Source organism: Neltuma alba, unplaced genomic scaffold (genome assembly GCF_004799145.2).
Source record: "Neltuma alba isolate B1F8T4 unplaced genomic scaffold, ASM479914v2 tig00011337_pilon, whole genome shotgun sequence".
In the NCBI taxonomy this organism is placed as follows: Eukaryota; Viridiplantae; Streptophyta; class Magnoliopsida; order Fabales; family Fabaceae; genus Neltuma; species Neltuma alba.
This window is the reverse complement of record NW_021636039.1, coordinates 414,376-441,313: the sequence shown is the minus strand read 5'-3', so window position 1 is coordinate 441,313 and position 26,938 is coordinate 414,376. Positions and strand designations below refer to the sequence as shown.

At 33.9% G+C, this 26,938-nt stretch overlaps 1 protein-coding gene across 1 annotated transcript in view; it reads left to right on the top strand.

Moving 5' to 3' along the window:
- The first annotated feature begins 762 nt into the window (after window positions 1–762).
- LOC114712150 (probable LRR receptor-like serine/threonine-protein kinase At1g56140) overlaps window positions 763–26,938 on the top strand; it is a 68,424-nt gene continuing 42,248 nt past the window's right edge. The window contains exon 1 of the mRNA XM_028896615.1: window positions 763–807. The gene's annotated coding sequence lies outside the window, so the exon portion shown is untranslated. The remainder of the gene's footprint in view (window positions 808–26,938) is intronic.

Below are 26,938 nucleotides of genomic sequence, written 5' to 3'. Positions count from 1 at the left end.
CTCTTAGAACTCATGCCAATCATCCATCTTCAAGAGCTAGAAGAAGCCTAGCCATTCATGGTGTGCAGAAACATCTCCACCGAAATTGACTCAGTGTTGCCCATGGATGAAGGCGATAGTGGAAGGTGAGGGATTAGGGTTCTGGTGGAAGAGATGAGAGAAGATGAAGAGAAAACGTGGATGGTGGCTAGATGTCAGTGTGTGACCTCATTCATACTGAAAATAGGGTTTCTAACCCGAATATGACGTGTCTGGGTCGGTTCATGAAAGTGGGCAAGTTAATTTTTTCCAAAATAGTCGGGTCTGGATATACTGATACGAGGAGTTCGTCACGACGAACAGTGGGTTCACTACAGTAAACCTTGGTAGAGAGCTTCATTCTTGAAGGCAGACATTCACCGTGATGAAGGCAAAAGTGTGCCGCGGCGAACCATGGCAGAGGCTCCTCTTTTGCTTTGTGTGCCTTGAGTCTTCAACCTTGGCTCCAATCTCAGGTGTCCTACACTGAGCAACAATTTAAGGCATCAATTGTCCTAAAAATTAATTGAATACAATTAATAACTAATTATGAAAATTTTACCCTCAAAAAGACACTAACTCAATGCATAGACTCTTAATCTAAAATAAGCTCAATTATAGCCAAAAGAGCCAGAAAATGCAACAAAACCATGGATGATGCAATCAAAAGATAAGAATAATTTGAGTTCAATCAAGTGGACAAGCTATTGATAGCACTACTGCGGTCGAAGACTTCAATCCATTTATCAAATGCGACTGTTCCAATGGCACTTGCCACATTACTGCACTGTATCATATCTATCTTCCCTTAACTTAATTTACTGATATTGTTCTGTTATATGCATTGCTGATCTTGATCTTGCACTTTTCCCGCTTGTTTCTGGCTGGAGGGTTTATGTTGTATGCTTTTTAACTCCTTAATTTTCCAAGCTGCGTTTTACTAAAATTTCTTACAAAACATCCTTGAAAGAGTTTTGATTTTTTTTTTTTGAAAAATCAATAGATGTTTTTCTTGTTAATTTTTTTGGCTTTCATAAAGTTTCCTCTAATTAAAATCAGGAACCTCAGCCAAAATTATTTGATGGGTTCTGTACCTCCAGCCATTGGAAATCTAACTCATATGCAGTACATGTAAGGCCGATTAGATAGCGGTTGTAAATCCTTCTTGTACCTAAGGATCCTCTCAATTTCTTTTGCAAAAAAAGATGGTCATTGTGAGCAAATTGATACTGTTCAATTGATTTGGATAGTTCAAATATGTTAGCATCAGTTTTCTTTATTTCAAGTGGCAAAAAAAAAGTTTCACATTGTTTAGATTGATATGACGGTAGGATTTATTCGAAATGACTAATTTTTTTTTCATCTTATTAGAGACAATTTGAATATGCTTGTTATGTGAAACATCCTTCTTTTAACTCCTCAGAATACGTATTCGTAAGCATTATAGTTCAAGCGGATCATGACACAAGCCCGTGGATTTAAGAATTCCAACATAAATAATTGGGTTATTATTCACTATTTAAATTCCAGATCACAGGTCCAATTTTAAAAAATCATAACTAATTCTATAAAAGTCATATTGAGATGCTCTAAAATTATACAGAAAGCTCTTTGAAAGCTATTTAAGGAAAAAAATGCAATTGGACTTATCCTTACCCAATTCATATAGTTTATTCGTTAAACTTTACTATTCATTTGGTAAAAACTGGAACTTCCAGATTCTGTCCCTTAATTTTGGAAATTTATATCTCCTCGTGTACATATCCAATTGAGGCAATCTACCACTCATTTTAAAGCTTGAGATATGTACTATATTCCTACCAAATATCGTGGCTTAACTCTTTCATTTGATAGGTTAAACTAGAGCTACAAGCTCACTACTCTATGACTGCGTTTTATCCCTTAACCTCTCTTTACTTTAATTCTTTCTATTTCTTTGGCATACATAAATTGGGCTTATTCTTTCCCAATCATCCTCATATATTTTCATTCATCCCATAAAAATTATAATTAATTACATGGCATCATTGCATCCATAAAATAATTTACAAAGTGGGAGAATTACACATTGAATAATAATATTATTCATTAACATCAATAATTCTCCACTTTCTTTTCCTTACTTCTCATGCCATTATTACCGACCGTTGATTGACCTAAATATCTGGTTAGGGATGAGTGAGATTCAGGAAAATCTCAATAGCAAACATTACCACATACATGCACAAGATGGATGCTACTGTATGGTATGTAGTTTACCATAAACTTAAATTAACTAGTGACATGTCATTATGCTTTATGGATGGTATAAAAATGCATGGCCATGGAGACATTGTCACACCTTACTATCTCAACCACCTAGGGTTCAATTAAAACCATTTTAGACCACTTTGGATGGTCTTGGGCTCAAAAACTCTTGAAAAACGCTGATTTTCGGATTTTTACTGTTCATCGGGTAAAAATCCAGTTTTCTAGCCCAACTTCAAAAATTTATAACTTATTCCATAAAAATCGAAATGAGGTGGTTCAAAATTATATTTAAAGCTCTTTAAGTCCTATTTCAAGGAAAAATAATATCGTTATCCAATTCCTTATGAAAAAGTGTCAGATTTTTGTGAAAGGTAACATTATCCATTTGCCAAAAATCCTCATTCCAGATTCTAAACCTTAACTTTGAAAAATCATTAAAAATTGTATACTTAGCTATTTTTAACGTGCTTCCTATCAATCTGAAGTTCAGGACGTCAACTATAAGCATACCAAATTTCGTGCTGAAATTCGTTCAGTAACTAAATAAACCGTGGCTCTAAACTAACATCCTGCTTAAGGGTTACAGCACCAACCATAGATAATTATACATAACCAAATGTCCACGAAAATTTTATGGTATGACACCATAATTAGCCTCCATTCTGCAGCTTGCTCTTGAGAAGTTCAAGCCCTAAAATGTTACATTATTTTTGGGGGATGAGATTTTTGAAAATCCCAATAGCAAGATCAATCAACCAAAACATTACATGCATCAATTACAAGCATTTCAACCTTTTGCTATTAATAGGGAACTACTTTACCTCATACATGTAGCACTCTAACATGCAATAGCCAAGGCACATAAAGCAAGGAGTATAGCTACACAATCATCATCATCATCATCATTTAGTTCAACCACATAATAGCACATGAAATTGCATAGCAATCAATGCAATACTTAACATTAAGGCTAATTAAATCTTACTACCTTAATCCAATGCTCTTTGATTTTTCTTGTTCTTCTTTCTTGCTTCCACAAATGCCAAACCCTAACATGGCAATCCCCAAAAAGGGCAGCAAGTATTAATAAACATTCCACATAAAAATCAATCACATAACTCAAGAAGCTCCTAAACCCCTTAAAGCCTCTATCTTTGTTTCTTGAATTTTTAGAGTTGTTTTCCATAAACCCTAAAAATTCCCTCTTGACCTTTTCCTACATGGTTTTTCATGTAGATTCTAAATATCTACTTAGATTTAACAAAATAAATTTTCCTCTTCTAGTTTCAGCTTGACCGAACCCTTAGGGTTTAAAACTCAAAAATTGCAACTTTGCTTCTATGGCTTCCAACACTTGTTCTTTAGGTTTACCCTACACCATTTTTCATTTTGAACACAATGGAAGCCTCAAAAATTTGAAAAACTCATCCTAGGGTTCAGATCTTATCTTGGCCGAAAATGGGTCTCAAGTGACACAACCAAGAAAAATGCTTTAAACAACCTATAGTCACTTGCAAACACTAGGATCTAAATTGTGTTGTAGTATTTTAACAAGTGTGATGAGCAAAACTCCCTTTCCCCTTAAACAACCAGTTCGTCCAGCATCAAAAGAGGGAGAGAAGACATATTTTCAATCATAAAAGAGAAAGAAAACAAGGCAAGAACACATCTAGAGCCAAGAACTCACCTTGAACCTTGATTGTATGACCAAAGTTGATGCCTTTCTCTTGGTTTTCCCTCAAAACTCTCTCTTTTTCCCTCTCTTCATGCCTTGCACGAAATTTTCATCTGATTTAGGGGAGAGATGAGCTCATCAATGCTATCAAAATATCCCATCTACCACAATTAATGAAGAGCCAAGTGTCATAAGCCTACTTAGTCTTGCATTTTCTTTTTAATTAACTTAATTCACATTGTAATTAAATTCCAAAGTCAAGATCCTCTCCATTGGTAGCTTGACACTTGGAAAGCTCTAATTATCATCCATTAAAGGCTTGACAAGTGGTAGCTTATGGGCCAAGTAAAGTGCAAGGCTCCGATCAACACTTTATCGGTGCACTTTTACTCCGGGTTTAACTTCTTTTCTATAATTACAGTGCTCTTGCCTCTGTAATTATTTTCTCTCAGATCCATAAATTATTCTCCTTATTTTTATCTTTCCAAATTGCCCTCTTTGTCTCAAATTGAATTTCCCAATAATTAAATAAAAAGGAAAACTATTCTCCTTCTCTTTAGTGATTTTTCCACTTTTCCAAAGAATTGGGAAAAATCCTGGATACTTGAGGGTCTTCTTTTAATTTCATAATCTCTTATAATTTCTTGGGATTTCATAGGAATTTTCTTGGGATTTTATCCTTCTTAAATATATTTATTTGGAATTTTCCAAATAAGGACCTTAAATTAGCTTAAATTGCCCTTAAATTCCTTTGTAATTTCTCTAAGGGCAAATTGGTCATAAAACCAATTTTATAATTCCATATAATTCTCAAGGAACATTGTCCTTATTTTCTCTTAATTTTCTGAGGCTTGGAAATATTTTCCATAATTATTCTTGACCAATTTTTCTCAATTAGTCAAACTTTCATAATTGGCTTGGAAAATTATAATAATTATTTTCTACCAAAATTCTTCTATTTCTCCTTATCACTTTTGACCCTTAAATATTTAGGAATATCCTTATTCCTAGTTGTCATATTACTGGATGTGACAGACATATTAAAAATAGCATTTCCAAAGACAATCATCATGTCACAACATCATTCAATCAACAAATACAAACCAACACATAGGCATACCACATCAAGCATATAAAAGGTAAGTTCATTACCTTATACCATAAGCTTTCCTCTTGTTCTTCTTTTCATTCCCTTGACTTCCCAACCATTTGAACCTTTGGTCAACATCATCAAACATCATCTTGGATGTTCCAAGGTCCTAAACATAGCCATAATGATCAGACAATCCATTAGGACTAAGAAACTATACAAGGTTCAAGACTAACTCTTTTGAACTTAGCCTCTTTCTCTTAATTTTTGGATTAATGTTCTAGCTTGTAAAAATTATGCTCTTAGGCCAATCCTACACAATTTTTTCCAAGGAATCCAAATATGAGCTTAGATTAATAAAAATCCAACTCCTTCCTAAAAAATCAGTTAGGTTGAATAGTACCTTGGAATTCCTAAAATTTCACTTTTGATTCTAATGCTTCCAACTTCACTGTCTCAACTTGTTGTCATGTAATTTTCCATTCTAAATCTATTGGAAGCCTTAGAATCATTAAAAACCCATCCTAATGTATAGATCTAGACTTGGCCGAATTGATCCTCAAGCATCCATATCATGAAATCTTTCACATATCAACACAAAACTACTTGAAACAACCTTTAGCCATTGTGTTTTAACTAGATATAACATCCAAATCATCCTCCCCTAAACTTATATAAATTTGGCTAGCACCTCCTCTTAGGGAATTCCATGTTTTTCTACTATTAAACTCTAGAATACAAAGCAAGAAATAAGAGGGAACAACTTACTAACCTTAGATCCAAGCTTAGATGATCAAAAGTGGTATCTTCCTCTTGATTATGCTTTAAGAATCAATTTTACAAGAGTTTCCCCTCTTAAAACTCATGTTGGCTGAAAATGGGCGGAGAGGCTCTATTTATAGCCAAACTTTGGCCTTGAATGAACCAAAATACCCTCGGTGGCTAATAAAAAAGATAAGGGCAATTTTGGAACTTTAAGTGGACTTTTGCATCATCATTACATTATCTTCTTGCATCATTCTTACATCATTCTTCTAGAAGATGCCAAGCGTAACAAATGTGATGGAGGAGAAGGGAGATTAAATCCTAGCAATTGGATCAAAACTTAATCCTTAAGTTTCCTTCTAATTTACTTGGCCCATATTTCTCTGACTTTCTTGACTGCCTTTCAGAGCTTAGAAAATTCTTCTGTCTACTCCATAAATTTTCTTTTATTTTAGAGAATATCTATAAATTTTCTGAGGCCATAACACTTCCTTTAAGCCTTGCATAAAAATCGTTTACTAAAATACCCTTTTATCAGCATAATCGCCTTTTTAATTTATTAAAGCCATTCCACTAGCCTTTTGATCGCAGGACTAATTTTATAAATTAGTACAACCTTTCAATCATTTAACCTCATTTTTATGTATATTTTTTATGTCTCTTGCTATTTTAAATAATTACCTCAAATAGTATACTTTTTACAGCCCATAGCTTCATAAATTCCTTTTAAGTTGACTCAAGGGTATTTTTGTCATTTCTCTTCACAACAGAGTCTGAGAATATTATTTCCCTTTTTTGAGATTTTCTTGAAATTTTCTGTATGCTTTTCATTTTTACCCTTAATCACTGTAACTTTCTAAATTTACAGGTTTGTCCCTACTTGGGCTCGTCCTTATAAAACCATCTCTTTGAGGCTTTTAGCTTAACTTTTGGCCTGTATTTAACCTCTTTTCTCTTGCTGGGCTTTTAAGACTTTACTAGAGCCTCTAACATTGATTATACTTTAGCCCCTAAAAACTTTTACTTTGTAGTTTAGTCCCTAAAATTGTTTTGACTTTCTTTCACATCTTTGGGACCTCTGCTAAAAGGGGTCTAGTAGCCTGTCCAATTTAGGCCATTTCTGGTACTTCTAGACTCAAAAATTGGGATGTTACATTATGCCTTAGATCAATACTCATGAACTCACTTTATTGTAAATTTATCCTGATTAGGACCTTGGCATCAACTCTCTATCAAGGGAGGTTCCCAAGGAATTGGGAAATCTTGCCGAATTAATTGTATTGTAAGTCATCTACTTCCCCTTGAAGCAATTTCTTTCTTTCTTTCTTCTTTTTTGCTTTGTCGTTTTATTTCGTTTCTCTATTTTTGTGGGTGATTTAACTGGCAACTTTAATATTTTAACTTTTTCGTGTACCCAAGTTATATCGCATTATTCAAAAGTGATATTTTGTTTCTTTTCTTTTTTGTTTTCAAAGGGCATTTTTTAACATTTGGAATTGATAATGAAGGATGTTGAATAATTATATAGTTTAATTAAAGGCCATTCTGTTTTATTAGAATTCTGATTCCATGAAAAATATATCATGATGATACCATCCATCCACTTAATTATTTGTTAATTCTGCAGGGGTCCTGGATCAAACAACTTCTTTGGGTCTGTCCCCTCTGAACTAGGAAAACTCATGAAATTGGAACAATTGTAAGCTCCAGTACACTCTGCATCTGTAGATTTTGTTATGACCAGATTGAAAGAGTCTCCCACATTGGAAGCACGAGATTCTATTTCTAATGACGGGCTTATAAGAAATATATTCTCTTAACTCCATGAATATTAATCCTTGAGATGACATGTATATGTTTCATTTATGTTTGATTATCATATAGAAGATATCTAACAGCATGTTGGCTAGCAATTTGCTAGCAATTTTCTGGAAATACTTATGATTAAAGAATTAATGTCTGTGACTTGAAGGTTATAGTAACACTCACGGATATGAACAACTTGCATTATATTTTGCTTCTCAAATATGTGTTTGTCATATCATTTTTAATTAATAAAAAATAATGAATCATGAGGTTATTTATATACTGCATTTAATATATTTGATGGTAGCATTGGCAATTTATTTTTTGCAACATTCCTGACATTCTTGTTTCATTTCAATGTAGTGAGGCTCCTTATTAGATGTGAGAATCAGGGCCGGCCTGGCCCTCCAGTGCCGGTCTTTTAGGGCTGGCGAGCTTAAAAGGGCTGGCCCTCTAGGGTTGAAATTTCAAAAATACTCAAATTTGCTAGGCCTGACACTTAAGCTGCAAGGCTCAGGGCCGGCCTGCGGACTTTTGGCTCTTTTAAGGAAAAAAACTATTTTTTATATTTCTCATATTTTTTATAAAAAATAAAGATAAACCAATGAAATTGTTAATAAAAGACATAAATATGAATAAAATTAAGTCACAAATACAAAATATCATCATATATAAATATCCATCAACATCTAAGAACATCTAAAACATTCATTAACATGATAACAACATCCAAAAGTTTTATCTATAGTGCAATTGTGCAATAAATAAACATTATCATTAATATTTTGAAATTTCATCATCACTATAATTAATTACTCTTCTTCATAAGTATGCTTTTTTTTTCGTAACAAAAATATCAAGTTTTTCTTCTTTATAGAAATTTTACTTTTAAATTTTGCAATCTAACTATTATTTTACTTTAATGTGAGAAACATTGTTGTTGAAACTCATGAATTTCTAATTTAAATTATAGAATCACTATTTACACGAGTATAAAAATACTCTATTATCAAATATATATATATAGTTTAAAAATATCATCGTATATAATATAAATCAAATTATTATTAAAGTCCAAATTAACCTATTTTTTAAAAATTTAATTAGATAAATTATTGTCTAAAACTAAATAAATCAAATCATTCTGTAAAATTTAATTTTAAAATAATAATAATAACTAAACATTTGAAATATTATTAACAATATAAAAAATTAATAATATTAGAATTAAATAAAAATTTAAAAAAAAACAAAAAAAATTATAAAAGAGCCTAAACGGGCCAGCCCTTTTACGCTCTCAGCCCTCCAGGGCCAGCCCTCCAAGACTTATTTCCCATTGAGGGAAAAAATTTCAAGCCTAGCCCTCATAATTTCATGGCCTAAACGGGCCGGCCCGATGAGCTCGGCCCGTTTTCCCGGCTCTACTCCTCATATGCCAAAAAAGTTACAATTATTCACTTTGTTTTGGAATTTGGATTATGTCAGTTTATTGATTTTTGGGTGATCAGTAGATGATATCAATTTCAATAAAAATTTCTGTGGAGCTATTGAGATAGTTCAAGACTTATTGGCCAGATTCCTCCCACCTTAACACCCTGGTGACAGTGTAAGACAGTGTTACTTTTTTCTTGTCTGTTACATGATAATTATAATATTAAAAATGAAATAACTTTGAAAGTTTTTCTGGTTGTCCAGATGGGCTTCAGACATGAAACTCACGGGCATGATACCAGACTTCATAGGAAGTTGGTCTAAGCTTACAGTCTTGTAAGACAATATTGTCAATACTGTTTTCTTTTTCCTTAAAATTAGGATGTTGAATCTCTTAAACATTTTGAAGTGGTATGGGAAATTCTAAATAGAGTGTTTGATGTTTAATGAGCATTGATTTTATCCAGCTACTCTGCATGAAGTCCTTTAACTGTGTGTGCATTTCAAGGAATTGAATGACTTTGGTTAGAATGAAATTTGAGAAGCATTAATCAAAAGTATCTACTATCTCATCATCGAAGATAATTAGTTTACAGTCTCCTTGTGATCAATTTCAGGCTTCTCCTTTAGTGGGTTTACAGAGGGGTTTTGCTGCAGCTATTTGTGCTAATGGATTGATTTTTTTTCCCCTTCTCATCACTTAATTCCTTTCCTATTTATAAAATGTAGTTAAATCTTTCCTTATAAAGACTCAGATGTGAAATATAAATACTTGTTTTGATACTTGGTATTTTCTATTCCAGAAGTTTGTGCTTACTGAGTAGAATTTTTGTTCTGTACTTTTTAATAGGAGGTTCCAGGAGAATTCTTTTGAAGGTCCAATACCACCATCATTTAACAATATGACTTCTCTTACAGAGTTGTAACTGTCATCACTACTTACTTGCATGTATTTCTGCAGATTAATAAGAACTAAGCATAATTCCAATGCCGGAGAATAAGTAAAATATCTAATTGGAGTTCCTCACTAGCATTTATAAGAAATATGAAATCTTTGACTGTCTTGTAAGTTGGAAGGCAATGACAGGCAATGACTTCCAAGATAATTCATAGCCTGCCTGCTACATCAATATATTTCCTTTTAATTATTTTTTCCTAGAACGTAGAATGACAAGTTGGTTAACAATCTTGCACAGTTATGAGAAATAACAATATTTCTGATTCAATTCCATCAAATATCGGTGGACTTCTAAATTTAACCCACCCAGCTGTGAGTATTCCCTGTTCATGTAGTTCTTCAGATACGCATAAACTATCCAGATATCTTAATTTGTATTAGATATATAGGCCAATCAATACTAGCCATTAGTCCTTTTGTCACACTACTCTTTATATCCCATTATACATTAATTAGAACCAATATAAGTCATTTCATAACATTTCCGGATAAAAAATTTTAAATTCAGGATTTTACTGTTCATCCTGTCCCTACACTGTTTATTCGAGAATGGGTCAACTTTGAAAATTCATAACTAAATCTAGAAAAATTGAAACAAAGTGGTTCCAATTTTCACGTGAAACTTGCTAAGAGTTCTATAGAGAAAAATAATCGTTAGGTCCAATTTTGTCCAAAATAATTCCAGGAAATTTGCCAAAGTGTACTATTTATTTGGTAAATTTTCAAATTTTTAGTATTTTTGCCCAACTTTGGAAGGGCATAACTCTTAGCACACAACTCTAAATTTAATGAATCGCCACTTGTCTAAAAGCTAAAAATGAGATCTATTTGCTTGTAAAATTTCATGTCCAAACTCCAATAATTGCTTATTATTTTATGTGTTTCTTTGGTATTCATTGGATGATTTCTTGTCTAAAACTCCTCAAGAATTTTGTGCAAGGTGGCTAGATGAACAATGACAGAGTTTCTCCTTATTTTTCCCAATTTTCCAACATTTTCTTTGTATTTTCAAGGGGTATTTATAGAAAAATCTGGTCTGCCCTTCCTCTTCCTTGTTTGGCTGAATTGGACAGCTCATGGGGGTTATGTGGCAATCATCAAGTGGCCATAATCTAGATTTTTCCACACAAATATCTCTTAATTTTACATTTTTCTTTAATTAATTGAAGCCTCCAGATTCTGCACAAAATTGGGCCCCACAAAAGGGTTTGGTCTGGTTCAAAAAGATGGCCCACAAACCAAATCACTATCTTAAACTAATTAGAAACTTTAAAGGTTACTATTCACTAGTAACATTCCACAATTTTTTTTAGAGCTCCAAAAATTCATTTCTCTCCATGATAATTCACCTTTTAATATGAGAATATGATTTGAAAATTTTTAGAATTGTTCACCACCTCTAGATGTTTATTTTGAATTTTCTCCAATTAGACCTCTATTGGTATCATTGCGGGAAAACAAATTCCCTAAAATTAATTCCTGATTTTTTGAGGCCTTAAACCAATTTTATAAATTCAAATCAACATTTAGATGAATTTTTCATCAATCTCCCAAATTTATTGAGGCCTCTAACTAATTTAAACAATTATTTTCCTTCATTTCCCTAATAATTTACCGAAAAACCTCTATTTACGGGAAATTCCGTAATAATTCATTTTCACCAAAACTCTACCTTTTGAGCCTCAACTAAGTTTCCAAAACCTCTACTCTACACTTTTCCCATTTTTCAAGGGTTTTCTGGTTTTTTTCTCAAATTTTCCTGTTTTGTCATTCCTAGACTGATAATTATGAAAATGTCAGTCTAGACCTTTTCAGGGTTTCATATAAAAAGTTGTTTCATCTCTACGTCTAGTTCCTATATTGACTCTCATCCCAGTTTTTTATCCTTTATTGCCAAATAAAAATTTTTGGGATGTGACAATTCCTCCCCCTTTAAATAAATTTCATCCTCAAAATTTAGAAACATACCTTAATTAAACAACTCTAGGTATTTGGCCTTCATGTCATCCTTCTTTTCCCACATAGCCTCCTCTTGAGTTAGATCCCTCCAAATGACTTTGACCATCGTAATAGTCTTATTCCGCAGCTACTTAACCTGTCGATCTATCACTTTCACCAATTTCACTTCAAAGGTGAGGTTATCTTGCAGCTTTATGTCTTCGTATTTTAAGACATGTGAGGGATTTGGCTGATACTTTTTCAACTAAGAAACATGAAAGATGTCATGAATCTAACTGAGATTAGGGGCTAGGGCCAATCTATAAGCTATTAGGCTGACTCTTGATAAGATTTGGAAAGATTTGATAAACTTTGGCATCAATTTACGGGCCTTGATTGATCTTCCTATACCTGTGGTTGGAAAAACTGTTAGGAAAATATGATCTCCAATTTCAAATTCCAGAGGCCTTCTCCAGACATTGACATAACTTTTCTGTCAACTTTGCACTGTGAGTAGCCTCTGTCAGATCATCTTTATTTGCTGTGGGGTTTGCTCTACCAAATCAGGACCAAATGTCTTCATTTCTCCCAATTCAATCCAACACAACGGTGATCTATATTTCCTCCTGTACAAAGCTTCATAAGGAGCCATCTGGATACTGAAATGATAACTGTTGTTATAGGCGAACTCCGCCAGCGACACGCATTCATCTCAGTTCCCTTTGAAATCTAGGACACAAGCTCTCAGTAGATCCTTTGACATTTGAATGGTATGTTTTGTTTGCCTGTAGTTTGAGGATGATAAGTTGTACTGAAACTCATCTTAGTATCCATGGCTTCCTGTAATGCTTTCCAAAATCTAGAGCGAAATCTTAGGTCCCTATCAGAAATAATCATTTCCTGTACTTCGTGCAACCTCACAATTTCCCAGATGTATATTTGCGCTAGTTTCTCTGGTTGATAATCTTTCTTAATGGCCAAGAAATGAGCTAACTTCATCAAGTGATCCACAATCGCCCATATCACATCATAACCTAATGATATACGGGGTAATCCCATCACAAAATCCATGGAAAGGCTTTCCCATTTCTATTCCGGAATACTCAGGGGTTGTAAGGATCCTGGCAGCTTTTGGTGTTCTGTCTTTACCTTCTGACAAGTGAGGCACCTCGACACATAGTTTGTTGCATCTCTCTTCATACCAGGCCACCAGAATGATCCCTTTAGATCCTGATACATCTTGGTCATGCCTGGATGTATGATGTACCGACTCTTATGTACCTCTTCCAGAATTTGCCCTTTAATCTCTGAGTTCGGGGGTATATAAGTCTTTCTCTTATATTTCAGGATCCCTTCCTGAGTTATCTCGAATTCCTTCGTCTCATTTCTCAGCACTCTGGCTTTTAAAATGTCGGCTAGTTGGTCTCTCTGTTGGGCCTTCTTAATCTGCTCAATTATTTGCATTTCTACTTTTACAATACTAATCTGGCTCGCCATTTTATCTGGCTGGTAAGATCTCAATCTCAGATATTCTCAATCAACTCTTGTTCTTTTATCATCAATGATGCCACCTGTACCGTTTTCCGGCTCAATGCTTCTGCTACCACATTCGCTTTTCCCGGATGGTATTTGATTTAATAATCGTAATCTTTGAGCTCTGTCTCATGTTGAGTTCTTTCTAGTCTTGCAGGTACTTGAGGCTCTTATGATCACAATACAATTCGATGGTCATATATAAAAATGTCTCCAGATCTTCAAGGCATACACAATCATTGCCAGCTCAAGATCATGAGTGGGATAATTCTCCTCATGAGTCTTTAACTGTTATGAGGCATAAGCGACCACTCGACCCTGCTGCATTAGCACACATCCTAATCCTTGCTTACTCGCATATGTATACACCACATATGTCAATGTAGGATCAGGGATTATTAGCACGAGAGTTAAGGTCAACTTCTACTTTAACTCCTAGAAGCTCGCCTCACACTTTGCATCCTAATTGAATGGCTGATTCTTCCGAGTGAGCTCAGTTAGTGGTAAGGCAATTCTAGAGAAATCCCGTATAAACCTTCAATAGTACCCTGCTAGACCCAGAAAGCTTCTCACCTCAGTTATTGTCTTGGGTCCCTCCCAATTCAACACGGCTTCTACATTACTTGGGTCCACCGCCACTCCATCTCGGGTTATCACATGGGCTAAGAAGTTCACTTCATTTAGCCAAAATTCACATTTACTCAACTTGGCATATAGTTGCTTTTCTCGTAATATGCCCAATACGATTCACGGATACTATTCACGTTCCTCTGGTGACTTAGAATACACCAAAATGTCATCAATGAATAGCACAACAATTGGTCCAAGTATGGCCAGAAGATCCTATTCATGTAATATATGAATATGGCAGGTGCGTTCGTCAAACCAAACAGCATCACTAGGAATTCATAATGTCCATACCTAGTTCGAAAGGCACCTTCCTCCATCTCTGCCTTCACTGAGAAAAATACCATGTAACCCTGGCAAGCCTACCTCAACTATTTATCCGCTCAAGCCACTGAAATCATATTCAACTTTACTTCTGCCATTGGGGTTAACTCCCAGGCAGGAAGCATCAATGTTTTGTTTTTACAATCAAGGAGAACATTTTGGGAGGACAACTAATTCAAACCAAGGATAACATCAATATCATAGAAAGGCATGCATATCAAGTCTAACGTAGTGTAGCAGTGGGCATACCAGACAATACAGTTTAAACAAACAGTAGAAGTTAAAATTTTTCGTTCCCGTAGGAGTGGAAACACATAAATCATACAGCAATGTGTCAGTAGCAAGACCTAAGCTCCTAACACAATCATATGATATAACCGTGTAGCTGGCACTTAAGTTAAACAAAACATCTATAAGGTAGCCATTCACAGTAACTGTACCTTGGATCATCTCGGGCGACTTACGAGCCTCTTCCCAACTGAGGGCAAACACCCTGTCCTATGCCTGAGGTCTTCCCGTGCTGTCGGCACCTTATGGGCACTGCCTAGCAAAATGTCCGGGTCGTCCACACCTGAAGTACACATTCTGACCCATCATGCACGGTTTGTCTCCATGATTCCGGCCACAACACTCGCATTCCCTTTCTTAGCGAACATTCTTTGCTCCCCAACAGACATTCTCTGTGTCTCCTTATCGGGCTCCTCACCTCAACTTCCTGTTCCAGTTAAATCTCCTTTTCTTCTAGCTACCACCAAAAGAAGTGCCTTCCTGACCCACTCTTGCCCTTGGCTTCTTCGCTCGCAAGGTTACTTTAGCAAGCTCAGCATGATTTTGGCTATTCTCGATGATATGGTAGACTTTTACTGCCTTATTGAAAAATTCCAACTGTCTCTGGGCTACCTTCTCTCTCAATTCAAGCTTTAGCCCCCTAATCATTTTCTCTATAAACTAGCGTTCATCATTCATGTGCTGGAGATAAGTGGAGTATCTGGACACCTTGATATACCTCGCTAGGTACTCATCAAAGGGTTCATGTGCTGCTCGTCTTATAGTGAGAAACTCTGTTTCTTTCTCATCCCTCACAGATCGGGGAAAGTATTTCAAGAAAAATTGGTCCTTGAACACTTCCCAGTTAATGTGGGTGTTGTTGGCCTGAAGGACCAACTCAGTGTTCTTCCACCATCTATCTGCCTCCCTTTCCTATTTGTATATTGCCATATGAGCCTTCCTCTCAGACGGACATTCCAGGATATTGAAGATCTTTTCTAGCCGATTTATCCAATCCTCTCCTACTGAAACATCGAAAGTTCCCTCAAAAGTAGGAGGGTTGTGTTTTGTAAACTTTACAATCCACTATTGCAGCGTATCAGGTTGTGTAGCAGGTTGGGGTCTCACAGGAGCAGGTTTTTTTGGTTGCTGTGGTGGTATAGGCTGGCTTGTCCCGGTTACTCCTTGCCCAGGTTGCTGTAATCATGTTAGTGCTGTCGCTACCATTGTAGTTGTAGCAGCATCCCTCTCTTGTTCTTGCCTAACTTGTGTGGCTTGTATCTCAGCCATATTTCTTTGCTGTTTCTCTAACCTTTCCATTATCCATTCAATTGGATCAACAGGGGGTCTTGACGACTCTCTCCTAGTACCGGGTCTCCTACCTCTTGATCATCGTCTTTCTCTTACCATTTTGTTATTTTCGTCTCAACTACAAAAGGAACAAAATCATTAATTTACATAAACACTACTTGTATTACTTTTTCAATATATATACATGGCACAGTTAACAAAAGTAAGGTCACAGCCCACCACAGTTTATATAGCATACAGTCATCCCATATTTACAACCCAACAGAGGAAGAGGGAAACAGAGTAACTACAAAAAGTTCTAAATCGTTTAGCAGCCGATCGAAGTTACTGGGCATAGAGGGTTTGTAGAGCTGCTGGATCTAGGTCTACCAAACTCAGGTGGTAGGTAACGTATCTAATAGCACCTAACACCACAAAGCATCATCTACAAACTGACCCCCTTCAACTACTTCATTATGCAATAATCTCAAGTAGTAGAAGTAGTCCTGGTAGACTATAACATACTAATTCTTAGTCGGATGTATATGTCTACCGAGCTTAATAAACTCCTGGAAGAGACTATTATAATCTTTAAATTCCTTTCTTATCAACCATAGCCTCTTCTCGATTGGCAGATCCTTAGCTTTAAGCTGTTCTGGCCTCACCATTCTGATAGGTACTGACATGATGGCACTAGGACCTGCCTCGTCAAGATATGGCTGAGGTCTTGTAGTGCTCTGAGCATCAACCCTTTCTAACCTGGCTAGGTCGTTGGAGTCCCCTTCTGAACATATGTCCTCTATCTCCCAGAGATGCTAATAATATCCGGGTGTTGGAGTCAAGTCATCGAGGTTGGAAATATGTAGATGGTACCAATCTCGGAACGGCTCCCTCGGTATCTTTTAGTTTACCATTTCCCCGGAGTCATCACTACAGCAGGACATGGCTTATCCTACACTCAACTCAGTCTATAACATACCATTCTGCCTAGATATAATCCAACTAGAAACATTCAATCAACAATCAAACAATAGTTTACAATCAATCAACAATTTTCATTCATTGTGTACAATACATAACAGTCAATACAGTGCACAAAAACAGAGCCAGAACCTTTGCTCTGATACCAAAAAGTGTCACACCACTCTTTATATCCCATTATACATCAATTGGAACCAATATAAGTCATTTCGTAACATTTCCCGATGAAAAAAATTGAAATTCAGGATTTTACTATTCATCCTATCCGTACACTGTTCATCTAAAAATTGGTCAACTTTGAAAATTCATAACTAAATCTAGAAAAATCAAAATGAAGTGTCACGTGAAGCTTTCTAAGAGTTCTACAGAGGAGAAACAATCATTAGGTCCAATTCCATCTAGAATAATTCCAAAAAATTCATCAAAGTGTACTATTCATTTGGTAAATTTTTGAATTTCCAGTATATTTATCCAAATTTGGAAGGGCATAACTCTTAGCACACAACTCCAAATTTAATGAATCACTACTTGTCTTATAGCTAAAAATGAGATCTATTTGCTTGTAAAGTTTCATTTCCAAAAAACCAACAATTGTTCATTATTTTATGTGCCACAAGTTTGGCACTTTTTAGGGAATTTCTATCCTCTAATTACCATTTTCTTGATTTATTTCCCCTATTTCCTTCAACCACAATCCTTCCACAATGCCTCAAGCATAATTCTAACATTGAAACATGGAATAACAATATAATTTATATCAAATGTCATCCATAACTTATTACAAAATCCATGTAAAGTTCATTATCCATTGCAAAAGTTTCCAACATGGCATAACATCTACAAAACCAATTCATTCCAAGGCCAAGTCCTTCCTTTGATCCATGCTTGGTCCACTTTCTATTAGTGCATAAAATAACATACGAGGAATGAGATTTCGAAGAAATCTCAATAGCATATAAATTATAATTATCATGTAAATCAATACAAGTTTAATTGTAAAATGTCATGCAATCCAAACCATTCTCAACTCATAGGAATTCATATCAAATATCATGCAAGGAGAGGAACATCACATTGAAATACCACAAAGCATTTGGCCAAAGCATAACCAACGTCAATCAAACAATCAAGGTTACTACAAAGTTCCTCTAATCCAAGCAACATCAATCACAACAAACAAGAAAGATAAATAATCAAATTATAATTCAAAGCTACCTTTACAAAGCTTGTCCAATTAATTCCTCCAAGGAGCAATGCTTCTCCTTAATTCCTCCTCTCAATGTTTATTAAACCAAGCATAATTATAGGTCATATTAATCACGAAACAACTTAATTCCAATACTTAAACATTAACTCAACAATTTCCCCCCTATTCCTTTGTTTTTTAACCAATTGATTCCTTCTTTAGAATCAACCATCTCATGACTCAATCCTACACAACTTTTCATGAGGAATCCAATGGTTCAATCAGATTTTTAAAATTCAAACCCCTTGCCCATGAACTCCTCTTGGTCGGATAGGGGGTATTTATTTTCCAAAAATTTTATTTTTGATTCTAATGATTTTAAATTCTTTCCAACATCATATCCATACACAAAAACATGTTTTAAAGCCATTGGAATTATCAAATCAAGCAAAATCAATCAGCTCTTGCATGAACAGGGCTGGCTGAAAATCTCCCCTTAAACCCTAACCTTGATTTCATCCAAAAATTAATCCATACATCACTTAATCTTGCTTATTCCACTTGATTATTAAGGTTTCTGTCCTTTCCTAAGCGACACACATCTCAACCGAATTTTTTACTATTTTTCCAGCATTTTCTCAAGCAAAAATCCTTGTTTAATCAATGTAAAACTTAAAGATATTGATGCTTGGACATACCATACTGTTTCCTTGGTATTTGTTGGATGATTTCTTGTCTAAAACTTCTCAAGAATTTTGTATAAGGTGGCACAATGAACAGTGACAGGGTTTCCCCTAATTTTTCCCAATTTTCCAACATTTTCTTTGTATTTTCAAGGGTTATTTATAGAAAAATTTGATCTGCCCTTCCTCCTCCTTGTTTGGCCAAATTGGACACCTTATAGGGGTTATCTTGCAGTCATCAAGTGTCCAAAATACTCAGATCACTCCAAGTGGCCATAATCTAGATTTTTCCACACAAATATCTCTTAATTTTTGTATTTTTCTTTAATTAATTGAAGCTCTAGATTCTGCACTAAATTGGGCCTTTAATGGGCTCAATGTGAGCCCCCCAAAAGGGTTTGAGCTGGTCCAAAAAGATATCCCACAAACCAAATAATTTTTTTAAACCAATTAGAAACTTTATCAATTACTATTCACTAGTAACATTTCACAACTTTTTCAGACCTCCAAAAGTTTATTTCTCTCCATGATAATTCACCTTTTAATATGAGAATATGACCTGAAAATTTTCAGAATTTTTCACCATCTCTAGGTATTTAATTTGAATTTTCTCCGATTAGGCCTCTATCGGTGTTGCCGTGGGAAAATAAATTCCATCAAATTAATTCCTGAGTTTCCAAGGCCTAAAAGCAATTTTATAAATTCAAATAAACATTTAGATGAATTTTCCATCAATCTCCAAATTTATTGAGGCCTCTAACTAATTTAAACAATTATTTTCCTTCATTTCCCCAATAATTTACCGAAAAACCTCTGTTTACGAGAAATTCTGTGATAATTCATTTTCACTGAAATTCCACCTTTCGGGTCTCAAACGATTTTTCAAAACCTCTACTCTACACTTTTCTCATTTTTAAGGGGTTTTCTAGAATTTTTCTCAAATTTTTTCATTTTGCTCTTCCTAGACCGATGATTATGAAAATGTCAAACCAAAACCTTTTTGGGGTTTCATATCAAAAGTTGTTTTATCTCCCTGTCTAGTTCCTACATTGACCCTCATCCCAGTTTTTGATCCTTTATTGCCAGATAAAAATTTTTGGGATGTGACACCTTTTGTCCTAGAAATCAGAGGTGGAATTTCGAGGGATCTAGTCAACCTATTACGTCATTTCTGAGTTTCTTAATCATGTTGCACTTTTATGAAAGTTTATTTCTCGTAATGCTCTTGTTTCATGGGGTTCTAGCAGCTGGTATGTAGCCATGATCTCAAATAATGGCCTATGGCAATGATGTAATAAAAAGACCAAAAGCATAGACTGTGATTGTCCTTCAACTTGCTTCCAAGGAAAAAGCAAATCAAATGGTGGTTTCCATTGGATATCTCCAAACTGAATAAATACCTTAGTTTTTGTACAGTAGTTACTGCTTCACTATAGGGCAACCTTAATGCTAGTTTGTTCAAATTGAAATGTTCATCAAGCAGAGTGATTTGTCATTAGAATTCAATGTCCTTGCCACTAGCAACTGGCTTCATAATGACTTGCTAGTTTACCAAGGATTCTTCACTAATTTTCCATAATCAATTCTCTTTTATTCTCCTCCCTATAATGTGTTTTATGTGGCAGAAAAAGGTTGGAGACTTGGAGTCAACTAACTATCCATCTTATCTTTCAAACACACATTATTATTTCTAATGGGGAAAAAGATCAACAGCCTTTAGTTGTATTTGTGTTCTACATCTGGATGATTATATATATGCTGATTCTTGTAGGTATTTGAGTTTCAATAACATCATAGGACAGATTTTGTGATCACTTTTTAATCTGAGTTCGCTAACACACATGTAATATATATGCCATCCTAAGTAATTGAATTATGGATTTCCTAACATGCCTTCATGATTGGATTAAAGGATAATTTGTTTTTCTCCAACTCAGGTTTTTAGGAAATAACAAACTCAGTGGTACAGTCCCTACTCAGATAAGTGCAATTGTTCTCAATATGTGAGTAGTCTTGACATATTTGGACTCTACAGGATCATAGTGCATTAAGAATGGAGTATAATGTAATATATTAATTTTATCTTTGTGTGCAAATATATTAATATTATTATATATGCTTAAAAAACCTTCTACCATAGATGTATTTCTGAATTCAAGCATTATTGTTTTTTCAAACTTAGGGGGTGACTATTTATCTTCTGGGGTACCCACATTCTAATATGCTAATTCAATATCCATATACCTATAGATTAAGATCAACAGGCTCATTTCCCCTTTTCTTTTGCAAAAAAAAATTTAGGTGAATTGGGTTCAAGACTCAGGGTTAGGGCAACTACGCTTAAAGATGTACCTATAGTTGCCTGCCAATAAGGTCATCACATTAGTAGCAGGATATGAAATAATAACCTCATAGGTTATGAACCAATTTTTTTACTAACTATACCAACTCTTGTTGATGATTTTCTTTTTTTGATAACAAGACAAGTTCATTAAAGCACAAGTAAAATGAGCTACAACCGATTGGGTCACTTTACATAATTATTGGAGTATAAGCCCAACGTAGCCTAGTTGCAAAAGAGGAAAAAAAGATAAACAGGAAGAAAACATTATTATATATTTTCAAAAATGCATCAAGTTTGCTAATCCTTTTCAAAATAAATAGGAACTAATAATTCAACAAATTTGTTTGGATCCTCTTAGATAATTGATTTTATTTAAAATAATTATAATTTGCTCATCCTTTTCGGTTTTCTTTTAGTTTTCCCCCATTTATTAGTTCCTACGCTTACAAATCATGATCCATTAATCATGACTAATGTAGATGCTGGCTAAGTGACATGTAATTTGTCGCAAAATATGAAACAAAAAAATATTTATTATCATCTTAATAAAAAATTATGATACTCATTAAAGAAAAAAAATGATAAACGTCGTGCACTCTTATTTCAGGTCTGAGGGTGAGATTTTATTGATTGGACTCTACACTGGGCTAAGATACAAAGACAAAGAAGACCGTAACCCATAATATCTCAGGCTTTTATATTTTTTGTTGTTTGTTCATTTTGTCCTTTTTTTTAAAAAAAAGGGAGAATTTCATTAAAGGATTGCTGCAGCAATTTAATTTTATTCTACCCGCAAATAATTTTGAAGCCTCATTGCAGTCCTTTAGGGTCAAAATGAAATTAACTTATGTAGTAAAAAAACCTTGCCGCCCCTTATAAACACAGATTGAAGCTCACTTCCTCCTCCAACTCTGCGGCGTCCTTTGCCTTCGCATCCACCGTTGAAGTTGTACCAGGTCCTCATTTTCTTAATTTTTTCAGTCTATCACCATTACTCATGAATGCTTTGTGGTGCTCTTGCTACTCAATCTTTCTCTTTTACATGTCTTCAAGGTGTGGAGAATTTCTAGAGCTTTAAAAAATTTGTGCAATTTTGGCCACTTGTTTTGGGAAAAAGTTTGTTGCTCATGCCATTAAGTTGAGCACCAACTGTGGAGCCCCCCTTTAAGTTTCTCCAGCGAATTTGTTATTCCGTCCACCACTACCTCACTACCACTCTCATGCTCTGTCATGGTTCTCTAGTTTCTTGTGTCGTGAATAATGAATATATAGTGTGTTTCCTAAAAAACTATAATTTTGTGTTTTTGTTATAAATTTGCAAATTTTATAAGTTGTCCTAAGTACTGCACTATGTAAATATTTAAACAAGGTGTTTTACTTGTTAAATTACGTATCCTTATTGTAAATTGGCATATTCTAGTTGTGAATAGTAGCTTCCAAACCTTCAAATTACATTGTAGAACTTCTTGAATTAAATTAGTCTACTTGCAAATGGACGTGTTTCTCCTCTTAATCTATGTTTCTATGTTGCAAATTTGTGTATTCCAGTTGTGAATAGTCCCTCCCAAACTTAGAAATTGGTGGGAAAAAATAAAATATTAGAATTAACTGACTAATACACTCGTCATATATATATATATATATATATTTCATTCCATCAAAATGAAAGTTGTGTGAATTCTATATACACAAATTTGAACACATTTTGGACTAGCTTAGATCAAATTGTCAAATTGAAATATAACAATGGATATTTTCTCACCACCATGCAATGAATTGACACATAAAACTTGATGTCAAACATTTTGTTCCACTCTTCTAAAGTAGCATTTGTAATTGGTCTTATCTCACTTATCTTCTCTTTGTTTCGTTCCCAAAATTCAGCCTTTAATACCTTCCATCAAGTAATTTTTACCATCTTCACATAATGATTATTGTGTCATTAATAAGGACACTAAATACCACATCAAAAATGAGCCAACACATAATGATTATTATTCTATCAGCAAGATCTCATCAAAACATGTAGAGCTAAAATTTACAAATTTACAATAGAAATACGAACGTTCACAATACAAAATCACCATTTATCTGGACAACTAAAATTCATGAATTTACAATACAAATAAGAATTTTCATGACACAAAATCATTGTTTTTTAGACAACACACTGTATATTCACTATCCACAACACAAGAAATTGAAGAACCATGACGGAGGGTGAGAGTCAAGGTGAGGTAGTGGTGAAGGGAATGACAAAGTCGCTGGAGAAACTTGAAGAGGGGCTCCACAGTTGTTGTGCAACTTAATGGCATGAGCAACAAACTTTTTCCCAAAGGGAGTGGCCTAGGACCCAGATTTATTGAAGCTCCAGAAATTCTTCACACCTTGAAGATGCGTAAAAGAGAAAGATCAAGTAACAAGAGCACCATAAAGCAGTCATAAGTGACGATGATAGACTAAGAAGATTAGGAAAACGAGGATCTTATACAACTTCAGTCGTGGCGACGAAGAAAAAAGGCAAAAAAAAAAAGCAGAGATGGATGAGGGAGTGAGCTTCAACCTGGGTTTATAAGGGGCAACAAGGTCCTTTTACTAGATAAGTTAATTTTATTTTGACCCTAAAAGACTGCAGTGATGTTTCAAAATTATTTAGGGTGGAATGAAATTAAATTCCTACAGCAGTCTGTTAATGAAATTCTCCCAAAAAAATATGTTACTTTCAATTCCTTATAATGTTCTTCTTTTTTTTTTCCAGTAGCACCCAGTATCTTAAAGTACTTGTTGGTGCGTTTGCTATTTTGAAATACTTTTTTAGCAATACTTAGAATTGTAATTTTTTTCCAAATTCCAACGAGCCTACTTATGCCAAAATTCGGTTATAATATGTCCAGTGAAATCTTGATGTACAATAAAATCCCCTTTAAAGGAAGCCAATGTAAATCATCAGAGTGGGCTCATATTTAGAATTCAAAAATAATCAGTGAAAGGAAAAAATTGTCAATGAAGGACTAAGGTGGTCTATTATTTGGTTCCCATAAGGGCTTGTTTGGTTTGAGGGGAGGGGTACGGGAGGGAGAGAAGGGAAGGGTAGGGTTAGAGATAGTGAGGACGATTTTAATTTTACCTTGTTTGATTTGATTAAAGAGAAAGGGAAGAAGAGATATTTAATAATCCCTTATTTAGTTTAAAAGAGGAAAGGAAGTGACAGTGATAATCAATTTACCACTTTATCCCTATATGTTAGTTTGCATTTTTTATTTATATGTTATATAACTTAATTTACATCTTAATTAAAATTATATAATTTAATAAAAATCCAATCTTGTCATATTAATATGGGTATTAAAAAATTATTGCAGTAATTTTTTTATTCTAACTAATATAATACATTTAAATAATCGAATTAACAAATTTTAGATGCTCTAAAAATGAAATTTTTGTTCTCTTTTGGTCATGCTTTTTCTTTCAGTTTTAAAATAAATTTTAATTAATAAAATAATATATTTTTAAAAATTAACTAAAATTATAATCATATAATTTTTTATTGTAATGATATTTTTTAGTTAAATTAAATTTTATCATGATATTTTTTAAATTATAATAATATATTTTTATTTTCTACTTAAAATAATGTATTTTTTATTTAAAATAAATTTTACAATAAATATTTTATGGGTAATAATAATGAAAAAAATACAAAAGTAAAATGGTTCAAAAATTTAGCTCTCCTTCAAAAATTCCAATTTGAAGAAGAGTCAAAATGGGAGTAGGGGAGGGACCCTCCAAAATTTCTAACCATATAAGGGAGGGACTCATTTTCCCTCCCTTTCCCCAACTTGCACTCCAGCGAAACCTTACTATGAGAATAAAACAAGCTAAGGAAAAAAAAATCATATACATATTTTAAGAAGATCAAGTAATATTTACTATAATTAAGTAATTCATATAATTTTCTTAATTTAGACAATTTAATTAAGTAATTTTTATATTCCAATACAGGAGGAATATATCATTGTATCCCATTTAAGTTGCATACCCAAAGGTGTTCGTTGTGCCGTGCCCATTTCAATGCTTGCTTGATTAAGGAATATTGAAAACAAACAAATTTTCACTAAGCAAAACATAACATCTATTTCTCATATTTATCAATTATTCTTCTAAACCACCTTTTTTATTCTCTTTTAATCATAATCAAGTAAGAGAGGGATGTAGGATATTAAAAAAGATAATTACGGTGTTTTAGGAAAAACATATTATATTTATTATAATTAATTAACTTACTTAACTTTTTTAATCTAATCAAATTAATTAATTAAATAAGTCTCACTTCAATATTATTTTCATGGTGCTGTAGCCATCAATTACATATAGGTTTTTGTGGCCGAAGAACATCTTCCCATGGTAGAATTACCTCCTCAGGCACCAAACTTCCCCAACATGTTCTGCTTCTCCTTTCCTAGTTCAAAGTTCAACCCATCAATTCTGCTTAACAGCTGTCCCTAGCGTTTACCCAGAAGTCCCTAGACTTTGTTGGTCCACTTGACCACTCCTGGTAGTAAATCTATCAACATTTTCTTTCCAACCGTCCTCCTTACTCCACGTTTCTCTGACAAATAAATCATTCAAAGTCAGTGGAGGAGATCCATGATGCAACAAACCGATCGAAAAGGACATCAAACTTCCGTTATTGTTGTAATATTTTGGTCCATTGAGAACGCAATTGTTATGATTGCAGAAAGCAGTAGATTTTTTCTAGGTAAATGCCGCTGTTCACCTACCAATTAACGTTTCAAGTTCTGTAAAATTAGAATAATTAGAGTTTGTCAATGACTTATGAATATCGAAGATTCTACGCTAAATTTTTTAGCATCTTATATCTAAATAGCACAAACTTTATGATAATATTGATTCTTAAAAATAATTTCGAGTCAACATTCAAATTCTTGAGCATACTATTGATTCTTGAAAATAATTACGACTTAACATTCAAATTCTTCAATATGCTTTCCCTTTGATCAATATAAAGGGAGCATGAAATAATGTTCCAAGTGATTATAAATCAAGTGGGGTTGGGAGATTATCAAGGTCAATCTCTTCTGTCTCTGTCTCTTGGTAAAAATATTTCTATTTCCTTAAATGAAAATTTAGTCTAGTCATCTACCATGTAATTACTATCCCCACCATTTATTGAATATTGAAACACTTAAGACAATTAATTGTGCGATTTTTAATTATTGACAAAATTGTAACTAGTTTAAAATATTAAAATTATTATAAATTCTAAGGAAATTTGATAGATATATTATTATACAAATAATTAAAAATAAAAATATATTTAAATCGATCGCAGCTATTCTAAATTTTGATGGTAAAACTTATAAATATGGGTACTTAATAAATTTGAAACATAAAAAAAAAAAGGTTAATTCAGAAGCCATCTGAATGTCAATTTTTAAGTCTCACAATCTGTATTTGACCAAAAAAAAAAAAGAAGTCTCACAATCTGTCGGCACATTCCCCGTAGACCCTCTTATACGTTTATGAATGATTTTCGAATTCGAAACTTGAGTTTCACTTTTTTGGGACAAATTTAACTCCATTAGCATTTAGAACTCGAAACACCCGTCACCAACAAGAGTTTAACTTAGTTTATCGAAGGACTTGAGTACAAATTTTGACCATATACTTCCTCGTATTTTTATTATAAGTCCTATTTAATTACTTAATAGAATTAAGAAAAGGTGATTCACTTGTTAACTTTGTCCGATA